Raw genomic sequence first — 14,525 nt, 5'->3', positions numbered from 1 at the left:
ATGTAAGAGTATGGGCTCACTGAAATCATTCCTTTGATAAGCACCTTAACTACCTACGGCTTTCTCCATCCTGAATCTCCTCGGGGTGCACAGTTGGGGTGGCTGCAGTGGCTGTTGGCTTAATGGCTCTAACATCCTTTGCTTACTGGTATGGCAGGCAATATTTTTCATCCACATGACTATATAACAATGGGACAGTCTTGGAGTTCCCATCGTGGCACAGTGGTTAACGAATCCAACTAGGAACCATGAGGTTGTGGGTTCGATCCCTGGCCCTTGCTCAGTGGGTTAAGGATCCGATGTTGCTGTGAGCTGTGGTGTAGGTTGCAGATGTGGCTTGGATCCCTCATTGCTGTGGTTGTGGTGTAGGCCGAAGGCTACAGCTCTGATTAGACCCCTAGCCTGGGAATCTCCATATACTGTGGGAATGGCCCTAAAAAAGACAAAAGGACAAAAAAAAACCAAAAACAAAACAAACAAACAAACAATGGGACAGTCTTATACAAGTATGAATGTTACCTGAATTCAGTGGCCTGAGCGCTTTTTCCTCCCCTTTAAAGTTTCTTTGGGTTTCACATCGTAAGGGTCAGTGATACTTACATTTATCTACTGTTTAATTTTACAAATAAGTCATGAAAACACAGAAATGGGTTTTACTATTCTCATATGACAGCCATCACAAAACTCATAAGGAGGAACAGCACTTAAGAAATAGTAAGCCTCTAAAAATTCTAAAGATTGAGAGAAAAGGGGTGAACTCTAAAAAAAAATTAGCCAACTTCAATTTTAAATAGGAGGCCCCACACAAATGAGAAATGTATTTACATCAGTACATGCCAATTTTTCCATATTATTAGAATAGTTGCATATGTTTTGGTCAAAAGCTGCTTACTTAAAAAAATATGCTTACTTAAAAACATGCATTCAAAAGAAAGATATCCACAATATAGAATAATGTGTTTTTAAAAAGAAAACCTTCTGAGTTTACCACTAATAATCGTTCTGTGAGTATAATTTACTTGTTTTTTTTTTTTTGGCTTTTTGCCATTTCTTGAGCCGCTCCCGAGGCGTATGGAGGTTCCCAGGCTGGGGGTTGAATCAGAGCCGTAGCCGCTGGCCAACACCAGAGCCACAGCAACGTGGGATCCAAGCCATGTCTGCAACTTACAGCACAGCTCATGGCAACGTCAGATCCTTAACCCACTGAGCAAGGCCAGGGATTGAACCCACAACCTCATGGTTCCTAGTCGGATTCGTTAACCACTGTGCCACGACGGGAACTCCTAATTTACTTGTTAATAGTGAGTTCTGTGAGAAGTTTGAAGAACAAAAATTCAGTGACTGCTTTTTCTTCAGTTCCTGTGGGATTTCTGCTTTCATGCAAACAGGGCATCTCTAAGCAAACCTTCTTGGCCAGCTCAACTAATTTATCGCTTTGAAGATGACATTGAAAATGATCTGATTTGTTGTTACACATCTGTGATTGTTAGGTAATGTAAATACATTTTCTACTCCACATAGCTTTTTATGCATGGATATCTTTGTTTGCTTTTTTTCTTTTTAGGGCTGCTCTTGCCGCATATGGAAGTTCCCAGGCTAAGGGTTGAATTGGAGCTACAGCTACCAGCCTACGCTCCAGCTGTAGCAACGCGGGATCCAAGCTGTGTCTGTGACCTACACTACAGCTCATTGCAATGCCAGAAACTTAATCCGCTGGGTGAGACCAGGGATCGAACCCTCATCCTCATGGATACTAGTCGAACTTGTAACCCACTGAGCTCCAATGGGAACTCCGTTATGCATGGATTACATGGTCTAAATTCACTATTAGAAACTGTAGACATGCTGCAAAGAACTCTGGTCTGGTATTCCAGATCATCTGAGTTCTGATTTTTGTTCCTGCCCCTCACTTATTGTGACCCTGGACAATTTATTACTGGAAATTCCACTGGTACTTTTGTCTGTTTCAGGCCATGCCTTTGGAGTTGGGATGAATTCATCTTGGTCCCTGTCACTGCCCTCGGGGGATTTACGGTCTAGTGCAGTGGTTCTCACACTCCACTGTGCACCAGAATCCCCTGGAGGGCTTATCAAAACACAGAGTGCTGGGCTTCACCCTAGCATTTCTGATTCAGTAGGTCTGGGCTGGGTGGAGAATTTGCACTTCTAACAAGTTTCCAGATGCTGCTGATGCTGCTAGTTTGGGGACCACGATTTGAGAACCACTGATCTAATGGTTTAGCTGACACATCAGTAACCACAATTCAAAGATTAAAAGCTGTGAAATAAGTTCAAGTAATGTGCAGTGGGAAACAGAGTGTGGAGAAGTGGGTCAAAAGATTAATGAGCAGCTGGAGATCTGAGAAGCTCTAATGGAAGAGGGAGAGGTTAAGCAGGATCTTGACAAATGGATAAAGCCTTGACAGGTAGGGTGTTTTGGAGGCTGGCGCCATCGCAATCTCTTGATGGGGGGTGGGGAGTGCAGACTGTTCATAGGAATAGGGGTGTGGTCTAGATGGACTTTAGCCTTGGTTGCGGGGTGGAAGACAACCAGAAACTGATGGAATTGGGAATGAGAGCGCTGGAAAGTTAAGCTCAACCTGTTCTTGGGTTTTGTATTTTGGTAGCAAGGGGAACAGATGCTTAGAGCCATGCTTAAGAAGGGCAACTCTGGCATAGTATGGATGGCTTGGAAGGAGGAGGACTGACTTCAGGAGAGCCAGTAAGTGATTACCAGGGCAGCCCAATCCACAAGCAAGAAGATCACAAAGGTGGGAAGGATGTTGTTGTGGGATTGATTTGTGCAGAAGCCACAGATTTGGTAGTTGATTGGTTTCTGGGGGTGAGGGAGATGAAAAGGTCAAGAGAGATGAAGGATTCAAGTCTGAGTCACTGGGAAAGAATGAGGGTGGCTGGATCTCTCAGGTGAAATGGGTTGTATAAGAAAAGGAACCTAGTGGTTGGGACCTTGGTTTCTTGAGGAGGGAACTTGATCAGATGCCCTTAAAGGTATCTGTCTGTATAATTGTAACCAATGTTATGAGGGTTGCTGATTGTCTAAAATATTAAAGAATATATTTGTACAAAAATTAAATGCCTTGTGTATGACAGGTACTCATATATTTGTTGATTGGTCCATTTGGGTTAATATTAGGTCTAAAATATTTACATCTGTATATAGCCTTCTTTTTGAGCTTTTCTTCATTTTGCTTCTAGTTTTCTTAGTGTGTTGACTTGCTCTTCATTTATGTATTATGCATATGAATGTTTTTTGGATATGTGTTCTACATATACATATATATTTTTAAAAATAAGTATAGCAAATAATTTAAAACTTCTGGACTCATTCTTCCATTATTTGGATCACACAGTGTAGTGGTATATTTGTGTGCAACCCTGGCTTTCTTACTGAATTACAAACTCCTTTTGAGCAAAGAACATGTCTTATTCATTTTTTTCCTTCCTCACTGTACTCATCATAAGTTCTTGTATAAAGTGGCCAGCAAATGTTTGAGGAATTGGGTTGAATCATTGAGTAAAAGTCAATTATTATCTCCTTCTTTAGGGAGAGACAAAATGATTCAGGCAATAAAAAGTCGTAGTTTAAAGGGAAATGGAAATCCTTGTATCCAGGGAGGTTGAAAGAGGAAACATTTAATTAAGTAGACTTTCAGGACTAGAATAGAGATATTCATGGACATTTTAGGAACCAGAAGCAGAAGCCCATAAGAATGAGAAGAGTTTTCAGCTGTCTTAAATTAGCCATTGAAAACCTTGTGCCAGTTGCTGTACTCTGGGACTCAGTTTCTTCATTTGCAAGCTGGTGGCTGTAGTAGCCTTTTTTTTTTAACTTTTTTGTACACCCTTTTGGGGAGAATTCTAAGCAGAACAAAGCATCAGAGATGGGAAAGAGTATGTGTATTCTTATGACTAGCGTGTGCTAAAAAATGCTAGGAAATGAAGCAGGAGAGGGAGAGAGAGGCCATTACTGGTAAGATAAAGAGCTTGGACTCTATCTCGAGGGAGAGTCTCATGCCATAGTTTACTTGAGAAGGCCATTTGGGGAGCAGAAGTGAAGGACCAGAAAGAGTCACAAGCGGAAGGAGGCAAAGCCAACAAAAAGGGGAGTTTATTGAGTTGGCCATTGCTATAAGCAACTGGTCGTTTGTTTCCAAGGAATCTTAGGAGAAACTTTATGAAGTGCATTTGGCACAGTTTAACTGGAGAAAAAAATGGGAGAAGCTTTGATTCATGTTTCTCTTCTCCCATCAATTAAAGGCAGCCCCCGCCTTTTCAGGCAAGGTACATCTGACCCAGGCAGGTTCCCATGGGCACCTCATGAAAATGGCATCAAAGGGGCTTGGGCTAGAGAGGTTTTGTCTGGTTGCACTGTGTGGAGCTGGTTGGATTCTTCATAGAACTGCAATAGCAGGAATGCAAGGTGAGTTTGAGAGGCTTTGAAGTCATGGTTAAAAGATGACTGATAAAGGGAGCCATTGAGGGATTTTGAACAAAGGAACCACTAATCAGATTTATACAATGCTGTGCTGGTAAATGTTTAACAGCCACCTCTTCAGGAAAATAAATGTCTGTGTGGGTGTGTATTAGTAATAAATTGTACTGATATAAAGGATGTATATATACAATTTACAAATAATAATAAAGTAGATAATACTCTTTATTGTAAAGTCCATATAGATAATCGATTCTGACAGGTTTTTATTGGTTTTCAATGAACTCTTTGTATCCATAGCCATCCTCTGGTTACAGTTGACAAGGGGGGGGGGGATATTTGATGCTTTCCTATGACAATATGAAGTAAGAGGAAAGTGAAATAATGAGGGCATATCCCAGAACTTCACTTTCTTATTAAGCATCTTTTTTTTTGAACTCAATGAATTTTATTATATTTATAGTTGTATAACCATCAATCACAACCCAATTTTACAACATTTCCATTCCAAACCCCCAGTCCTTCCCTCCCCCTCAACCTGTCTCTTTTGGTAACCCTAAGTTTTCAAAGTCTTTGAGTCAGTTTCTGTGCTGCAAAGAAGTTCATTGTATCCTTTTTTAAAATAATCCACATACAAGTGATAGCATATGACGTTTGTGTCTCACTGTCTGACTAACTTCACTTATTAGCATAATTTCTAGGTCTATCCTTGTTGCTGCAAATGCTGTTATTTCTCCTTTTGATGGCTGAGTAGTATTTCATTATATGCACTACATCCTCTTTATCCACTCCTCTGTCGATGGACATTTAGGTTGCTTCCATGTCTTGGCTATTGTATATAGTGTTACAGTGAACAGTGGGGTACATGTATCTTTTTGAGGTATGGTTTTCTCTGTATAGATGCCTAGGAGTGGGATTGCTGGATCAAAAGGTAATTCTATTTTTAGTTTTTTGAGGAATCTTCTTACTGTTTTCCATAGTGGTTGCACCAATTTACAACCCTACCAACAGTGTAATAGGATTCCCTTTTCTCCAAATCCTCTCCAGCATTTACTGTTTGTAGACTTTTTGATGATGGCCATTCTGGCTGGTATAAGCTGGTAGTTTACATAGTAGTTTTAATTTTAATTTCTCTAATAATTAGTGATGTTGAACATCTTTTCCTGTGTTTTTTGGCCATCTGTATGTCTTCTTTGGAGAATTGTCCGTTTAGATCTTATGCCCATTTTTTGATGGAGTCCTTTGGGGTTTTTTTGGTATTGAGCTGCTAAGCATCTTCTTTTTGAGCTGGATACTACTAGAAGAACATTTCCTTAACTTTTGGTTTTATTCACAATATAACTGCAACAGGCCCCCCACATTTTATTAACATTTTTTTCCATCACTTTTTTAAGCATAGATAATCAGCAAAACAAAAATCAAGCTGTGATTTGTAGGGTTTGTCAATTTCTTTTCTTTTTTTTTTTTTTTTTGAATCTCTATTTTATTGATTTCTTCTCTGACCTTTATGATTTTCTTCCTTCTGCTAACTTTAGGTTTTCTTTGTTCTGTTTTCTAATTCATTTAGTTGGTAGGTTAAGTTGTTGATTTGAGATTTTTCTTTCTTTCCTTTTTTTTTTTTTTGGCTTTTTGCTATTTCTTGGGCCGCTCTTGCGGCATATGGAAGTTCCCAGGCTAGGGGTTAAATCGGAGCTGTAGCCACAGGCCTATGCCAGAGCCACAGCAATGCGGGATCCGAGCCTCGTCTGCAACCTACACCACAGCTCATGGCAACGCCGGATCGTTAACCCACTGAGCAAGGGCAGGGACCGAACCCGCAACCTCATGGTTCCTAGTCGGATTCGTTAACCACTGCGCCACGACGGGAACTCCGGGTTTGTTAATTTCTATATGAGGAGTTCCTGCTGTAGTGCAGTAGGTTAAGGATCAGGTGTTGTCTCTGAGATGGCATAGGTTCAGTTGGTTAAGGATCTGGTGTTGCCATAGCTGTTGCCATAGCTGTGACATAGGTTGCAGCTATAGCTTGGATTCCATTCCTGGCCTGGGTACTTCCATAGGCAATGAGCTCATCAAAAAAAATTTTTTTTCTGTATGAAAATACTCCCATTATGGCCAATTTCCAGTTACAGGAAATTGGGAAAAGATGTGAGTAGCACAACATTATATAGTATTTCCACAGACAGGAAATAGACCTAAGTAACCCAAAGAGCATAGATATTACTCACATGTACTAAAGTAATAACGAAGTGATGAATTTCAAGTATTTATTACCTTTGGAGTTAATATAATTTATTCCATTGTAAATTTGTATAATCTAATTGTTAATAATTGCTATGTTTAATAACTGACTCATAAAATTTCTGAAAATTTACCAATCAGTTCTTAGGAGCTGGCGTGAACCAGCCCAGCTCACTCCTGGAGTTATATTTTCAGAAGATCACTTTGGTAGCAGTCTGTAGAAATGTTTTGAAGGGGAATGATCTGGAAGCAGGGAAAAAAGTGCCTGAGCTATGTTAGGGGTGAAAAGTAGGAGACAGACTTAGGAAATACCTTTGGATCCCACCAGCATGAGGCTTCAAATGAAACTGGGTTACTAAAGATCATATAAATTTCAGTGGTTTGTGTTTAAACATGAATGTGTAGGACCTTTAATAAAAGTCTCCTCCAGATATTCTTGGAGCCTCCGAGGTATCTTCGGTGTGCTTGCAGAGGCCCTTGGACTCTGGGTTTCTTTTCTCCTTCCTTCCTTCCTCCCTCCCTCTCTCTCTCTCCCTTTCTTTCTTTTGCTTTTTAGGGCTGCACATGCGGCATATGGAAATTCCCAGGTTAGGGGTCAAATCAGAGCTATAGCTGCTGGCCTCTACCACAGCCACAGGCAATGCCAGATCCAAGCCACATCTGCAACCTATGCTGTAGCTTGCAGCAAGGCTGGATGCTTAACCTCCTGAGCAAGGCCAGGGATCGAACTTAAATCCTCATGGAGACTGCATCAGGTTCTTAACTTGCTGAGCCACATTAGGAACTCCTGGGTTTCTTGTTGATGACCACAGGCCCAAGGCATTTGAGGGGGAGGCCCCACCACTGTCATAGCTGCAGGGGCCTTCCTGGAGAATGGGATCTGTGCCAAGGAAGCCATGCACCATGCCTTGTTTTCCCAAGTTTGTAAATCTAGGGAAGGGGCTTCAGAAGGATGGTGGAACCCAGCATGTGCCCCACAGAAATTTATCTCCAGGAGCCTGCAGTTTCTGGGTTTTTCCATGACTCTGATACCTTGCAGCAATCCCAGCCAGTCCGGAGCTGCACAGGGAAACAGCCCCTCTTCCCTCTCCTGGTCTGGCCCCTGCAAGTAACAGAGGTGCCTCTGTCTGAAGGCCCCCTCTCCCAAGGCCCTTCTTTTCTTTCAGATCAGCTGGTGTAGATGAGTGCCTGATGGCCAGGAGCCCTTCTGATCCACCAAACTCCCAGGGTGAGTGAAGTTCATTTGGGGCTTGTCCAGCCCCTACTGCTCTTGGTATAAAAATGAAATAGAATAAGATAAAAGGGTGGAAGTGGCCCTTGAGTGTGTAGTGGGCCCAGTAACTGAGGCCTGGAGTTTGAAGGATGGGGAATGTGTGGCTGGGCTGTGATGGGGAAAGAGGGCATGACTGAGGTTTGAGGGAGAGAAGCTGAATCATGTTCAGTTTTGAATTGATAAAACAGGGGCCGTTGAGACAGTCCAGTGGGTACTGGGCCTTCAGGAGAGAGAAAGGAAAGGAATGGTGGTGGCAGAGTAGTAAAATCGGTAAAACCATGGATGACTACCTGACGCTTCCCCATGAGGACATGGAATGGGAGAGAATCGACAGTAGACTAATAGGGTCCAGATCCTTAAGGAACACCAGTGTTTAAGGATGGTGTGGGGGTTAGGAGCCCAAGAACCAGACACAGAGGAATGTCCAGGGAACTCTGAAAGGAAGGAAATGGCACGAACAAAGGAGCTGAGGCAGGATTGTGGCTTCTCCTGAGAACAGTTTGGCCCATTGTGTTTATGGTCATAGTTTCCTATAAGTTCATCTATTCAGAGTTATGATTATGTTAACCTTGCCCTGCTTCCTCTCTCTAAAAGAAAGGGGTCGAAGACTGTAGTATCATAAATGACACAGAGATAGGAAGAAATCTGACACTCTTGTACCATGTTAATACTTTGATTCATCCTTTGAGAGTCAGGGTGAGAAGAAAAATTTACTTCAAGCTAAAGGTTTTGGAAATGTCAACTTTTTCCTATTTGGTGTTTCTTGCTGTATTTTCCATATTAATCACTTCATTTTCCCCTTGGTCATGGGCCTGATTTTTTTTTTTTTTTTCCTCTCTCATGCTTGTCAGCTGCCTGGTGTGTCAGACAGTTTTTCACCTTGATATAGGGACACAACAAGAGCTCGAGCTGTCAAGGTTACTGTCAAAATTGTCTGCCCCTCATGGTGGTTATGTTCACGAACACCCAGAAAGCCCAGTGCGACTAAAGTGAATTACAGGCTTTGAAATGATCATGTGGTTTGCATCAGTCAAAAAAATATAACCAAGACATGTTTAAGAGTTGCTGGTTTGGGAGAAATTAGATGACTGCCATGAAAAGACAGAGCCTATCTAAAGAGATAGTAGTATGAATTTTCTACAGCACAAATCTGTCAGATAAGTAGGTTTGGCTGTGACCACAGGCCTTCCATGTGAAATTCTGTTCCACGGGGATTAAAGTTAGTGGCTTCGTGAAGGTATTTATCGCAGACTATGAAAACTTTTCTTGCCTTCTCTTGCCAAAGCATAGACACATGGAAAAATAAAGATAGGCTTTTATTGTGATTGTGTATCTGCTCTAATCCTCTTAAACACTTGGTGTGACCCCATGCACATGGCAGTGAAAGTAAATATAGCTATTCCTTATAAAGTAGCAACTTAGATGTGTTAGTTTATGGCTAAGGGTTCAGAGAACTAGAGAAAACAGTCCTTGTGTGGGTTAGGTATTTTGCTTAGTGACAAGTATCAGAGACCCCCAGATAGTGGCTTTATTTGTCATGTAAAAGGAGCCTGGAAGCAGGCAGTTGAGAGCTGGCATGAAGCAGGAATCATTAGGCTCTCCTTAGCTCTGCAATCTGCTATTTCCAGGGTGTGGCCCCTGTCCAAGAGGGCTGCTGGAGCTCTAACCATCATATAGTTGCCTCTCCATTATCCACGGGTTTCCCTGTCCAACCCGGATTGAAAATATTTGGGGAAAAAAAAATTTCAGAAAGTTCCCCAAAGCAAAACTTGAATTTGCCACACATTTGCAACTATTTCCATAGCGTTTACATTTACATCATATTAACAATTTGCATGGCATTTACATCGTATTAGGTATTATAAGTAATCTAGAAATGATTTAAAGAAATAGGAGGATGTTCATACCTTATATGCAAATACTGTGCCGTTTTATATAAGGGAATTTAGCTTTGGCAGATACCAGCAGATAGGGAGTGGTTCTGGAACCAGTCCCCCAAAGATACCTAAAGATGACTGTATTTACATTACAGGCAGAGAATGAAGAGGGAAGAAGGGCATGCCAAATCCCCTTTCAAAGATCTGTCTCCAATTTCTACCATTCTTATTTACCTCTCATTGGCCAGAGCTTAGTCACATAGCCTATGTGTTTAATTCACTCCATGTCTCTAAATTATTATAAATCTCATTATTTATTTTGGCCACACCCATGGCATGCGGAACTTCTTGGGCCAGGGATCAAACCCACACCACAGCAGTGATAACACTGAATTCTTATGAATTCTTAACTGCCAGGCCACCAGGGAATTCCATAAATCTCATTTTTTAAAGAATTAGCCCACAATCTCTGTTTTCCTATCCATTACTGCAAGAGATTGGGAAAGAGCTCATGCAAGAGTGAAATTCTTTTAGTCTTTCTGGGTGATTCCATGCCAAGAGGTCTTCCTCTGTCTTTTCAACAGTGATATGGATAACCTCAGGAATCAGCCAGGGTTTACCCTAGAGGCAGAGCTGGTAGGTTATCTAGATTAAAGGATTAATCTATTAAGAAATTGGCTTACTCCGTTGTGAGGCTGGCTAAGAATGCTTGAAATCGTTAGGGCAAGCAGCCAAGAAAAGAATACTTTTGGTGTGCTGGAACAAGAGTTAAAGCCTTGTAGTCTCTGAATTCAGGGAGGGCCTAAGTCCTCTTTTAAAGGGCTTTTGGGAGTTCCCGGTGGTGGCTTAGTGAAATGAAGATGACTGGGAACCATGAGGTTTTGGGTTTAATCCCTGGCCTTGCCCAGTGGCTTAAGGATCCAGCATTGCCATGAGTGAGCTGTGGTGTAGGTCACAGACATGGCTCAGATCTGGCATTGCTGTGGCTGTGATGTAGGCTGGGAGCTGTAGCTCCAATTTGACCCCTAGTGTGGGAACCCCTGTGTGCTGCGGGTGCGGCCCTAAAAAAAAAAGCAAAAAAATAAAATAAAATAAAAAAGGGCTTTTGACTAGTTACAACAGTCCCCACCCCCAGTATAATCGTACTTCTGAGAATTAAAGTCAACTGTTTAGATACCTTAATTACATCTGCAAAATCCTTCTCCTGCAGTGCTAGGTTAATATTTTATTGACTACCTGGGGCAAGGTGTGTGTGTCTTGCAGCATGGCTGCTGCCTCCCTTTATTCCAGCTCTCAGGAGTCAATGTCTCTCCTAGTTACCCTAACCTGAGACAGGTAAGAAAGGGAATCTTGGGGAATGTAGTGACACTAGACAAGGTTGACACATCACAAAGCCATCAGATACCGTTATTTAGCTGTCATCTAAAGAGAGAGAGAAGGTAAAAACAAACCACTGTTTCTTCATTTCTTATATTCTGGCAGAGGGTGTACCAATTCTCTGATAAGTAGCTAGAATGAGGCCTGGTATTAATTGTACATTTTAATTATTTTTTCTGCTTTGTTTTCCTTCTCTGTTTATCATAGATAGTTAAGACTTTGTTTTTCACGCTTTCATTAGGCAAATGAAGAGCTTTTAGGCTCAGTAATCATTATGAATTCATCAAAGTTAACAGAACTTAAAATTTCATTTTAAAACTAATGGTGAGATATCCTATTTTTTTCTTTCACTTTTATTGAGATATAATTGATACGTAGCACTATGAAAGCTTAAGGTGTACGGCATAATGATTTGGCTTAAGTACTTCATGGAAATGATTATCACAATAAGTTTAGTGAACATACATCATCTCATGTAGATACCAAATTAAAGAAATAGAAAAAAAATTTTGTGATGACAACTCAGGATTTACTCTTTTAGCAATTTTCGTATATATAACATATAGCAGTATTAATTATATTTATCATGTACATTACATCTCTAAGATGTCTAATTTTTTAATAGCACAAATATATTTGCTCTTTAGTTCTTTTTTTGGAGTCTTCTTTATACAGAGATACTAATGGATCCTTTCATTCTTTTTTTTTTTTTTAGTACCACATCTGCAGCCTATGGTGGAGGTTCCCAGGCTAGTGGTGGAATTGGAGCTGTAGTTGCCAGCCTGTGCCACAGCCATGGCAATTTGGGATCTGAGCTGAGTCTGTGACCTACACCACAGTTCACGGCAACACCGGATCGTTAACCCACTGAGCAAGGCCAGGGATCGAACCTGCAACCTCATGTTCCTAGTCTGGTTAGTTAACCACTAAGCCATGACAGGAACTCTGACATACCTGTTTTGTGTTGCACACTCCCTCTCCCCCACTGCCCCTGGGCCCAAGAGAGCAGATAATTTGCTTTATTTGCTGCACTCTCCCCAGGACAATGTCTAGTGCTGTATCTGGCACATAGTGCTAATAAGGACTTGGGGCATACAGGAATGAAAGACTGAAAAAAGGTGCAAATTATAAAATTCTATGTTTCCTTATGCAAGCAGAAATTAATCTTCTTTTTTTGGTCTTTCATAATTCAAATTTCTTTTTTAAAATTGAAGTATAGTTGATTTACAATATTGTGTTAGTTTCTGGTATACAGCAAAGTGATTCAGTTATACATATTATTTTAGAAATTGATTTTCTTAATAAATATCTCAGATGTTTTGGTGTGTATTTATTTGTGGGTAAGCTAGTTTTTCATTACAAAATAGCAATTTGAAATTTGAATCCACCTTATCTTTTCTGTTCTTGGACCTCTGTATGAAGCTGAAAACTCTGGAACTTTGCTAATCTGTCCAATTAAAAAGCATGCTTTTGGAGTTTCCATTGTGGCTCAGTGGTAATGAACCCAACTAGTATCCATAAGGATGTGGGTTTGATCCCTGGCCCCACTCAGTGGGTTAAGGACCAGCACTGCTCTGAGCTGTGGTGTAGGTCGCAGACATGGCTCCAATCCCGTGTTGCTGTGGCTGTGGCGTAGGCTGTCGGCTGTGGTGTAAGGCTGCAGCTGCAGCTCCAGTTCAACCCCTAGCCTGGGAACTTCACATGCTGCAGATGCAGCCCTGAAAAAACAAAATAAATGAATAAATGAATAAATAAATACATAAATAAATAAATAGCATACTTTCGGTTAGGGTTATGGTTAGGGTTAGGGTTAGGGCCTCACTTAGAACAGAAGCTTACTGGGAGCATGAGCTTTGTCTGTTCTCTTTTGTATTCACAGAGTCTAGAATGATGCCTGGCACACAGTGGCCAGCAGATAAACTTCCACCCCTTTCTTAACAATTGACCTTGTGTCTTCTCCAAGAAAACAGGCTGCAGGAATGAATTCCCTCAGAATCCGCTTAGACTCTAAACATTTCCATCTTCCCTTCCCTCTTTCTTATCTATCTCAAACTTCTTGGAAGTTCTGTTTTTCTTTCTTTTATGAGACTTCTTGTGGGAGACTCCCACTTTCAGATATGAAGCCATTGAATCACTATTAAGTCTTTCCCTTCAGCTTACGCAATTCCCACGTGTCTCCCATATGACCAGACCTTGTCTGGGCCTCCAGATCTCTTGCTTTTTCCTCTTTGCCGCAGCCTCCTAATGTATGTCAGGGCTCCTGCTTCCTCCTTTCGTCTCCTTAAACTGCCCAGGAAGAGCACCAGGACACTGAATTGCCTAACCCAGTAGCCTTGTCACAGTATTCAGCTAGTCCACTCTTGGCACCTATTTGAGCCTGCTAACTTATCCCCATCCCCCCAAGTCCTCCTGAACTGTGCCGTGACACTCCACTTCCCCCCAACCCCCATTGTGGCTTTGTACACCTCAGGCCATGGCCTTGCCCACACTTCCTTGTTTAAGTAAGAAATGTGGTTATCTTTGACCTCTTGCCTCCTTGCCTCCTCACGGAGCTCATTATTAAATTCCTGTCTTGATGGAGTACCATAATACTGCCAATTCTCTGCCTCCAGCTTTACAGAGTGGTCTTTCTAAAATACAAATTGGCTTAAATCTTTTATGCTCCCCGTCTCCAAAGGTGGGATCTAAAACTCCTCAGCATGGCGTTCAAGATCTGCCTCAGTCCATTCATGCTGCCATAACAAAACACCACTGCCTGGGTAGCTTTTTCTTTCTTTTTTTTTTTTTTTTTTTTTTTTTTTTGTCTTTTTGCCATTTTCTTGGGCCGCTCTAGCGGCATATGGAGGTTCCCAGGCTAGGGGTCGAATCGGAGCTGTAGCATCCAGCCTAAGCCAGAGCCACAGCAACGCAGGATCCGAGCCGCATCTGCAACCTACACCACAGCTCACGGCAACGCTGGATCATTAACCCACTGAGCAAGGCCAGGGATCGAACCCGCAACCTCATGGTTCCTAGTCGGGTTCATTAACCACTGCGCTACGACGGGAACTCCTGCCTGGGTAGCTTTTAAACAACAGGCACTTATTGCTCACTGTTCTGGGAGCTGGAAGCCCGATATCAGGGTACCAGCATGGTTGCTATCTGGTGAGGGCCCTCTTCCTGATTCATAGCCAGCGTCTTCTCATGGTGTCCTCACCTTTTTGAAGGGGGTTAGGGATTTCTCTTTTATGAGTTCTTAATCTCATTCATTACGACTACACCCTCAGGATTTTAGCACCTCCCAGAGACCCTACCTCTAATGCCATCA

General features: G+C 41.8%; 1 protein-coding gene across 7 annotated transcripts in view; it reads left to right on the top strand.

The window, feature by feature from the left end:
- Positions 1–14,525, top strand: part of PLD1 (phospholipase D1) — a 224,052-nt gene that overhangs the window by 16,225 nt on the left and 193,302 nt on the right. For 2 of the 7 annotated variants that reach the window (XM_013990128.2, XM_021068437.1), the window contains exon 2: positions 7,858–7,919. The gene's annotated coding sequence lies outside the window, so the exon portion shown is untranslated. 7 annotated transcript variants of the gene reach the window in all.

This window comes from Sus scrofa, chromosome 13, assembly GCF_000003025.6.
Source record: "Sus scrofa isolate TJ Tabasco breed Duroc chromosome 13, Sscrofa11.1, whole genome shotgun sequence".
NCBI lineage: Eukaryota > Metazoa > Chordata > Mammalia > Artiodactyla > Suidae > Sus > Sus scrofa.
This window is presented reverse-complemented; position numbering and strand designations above follow the sequence as displayed.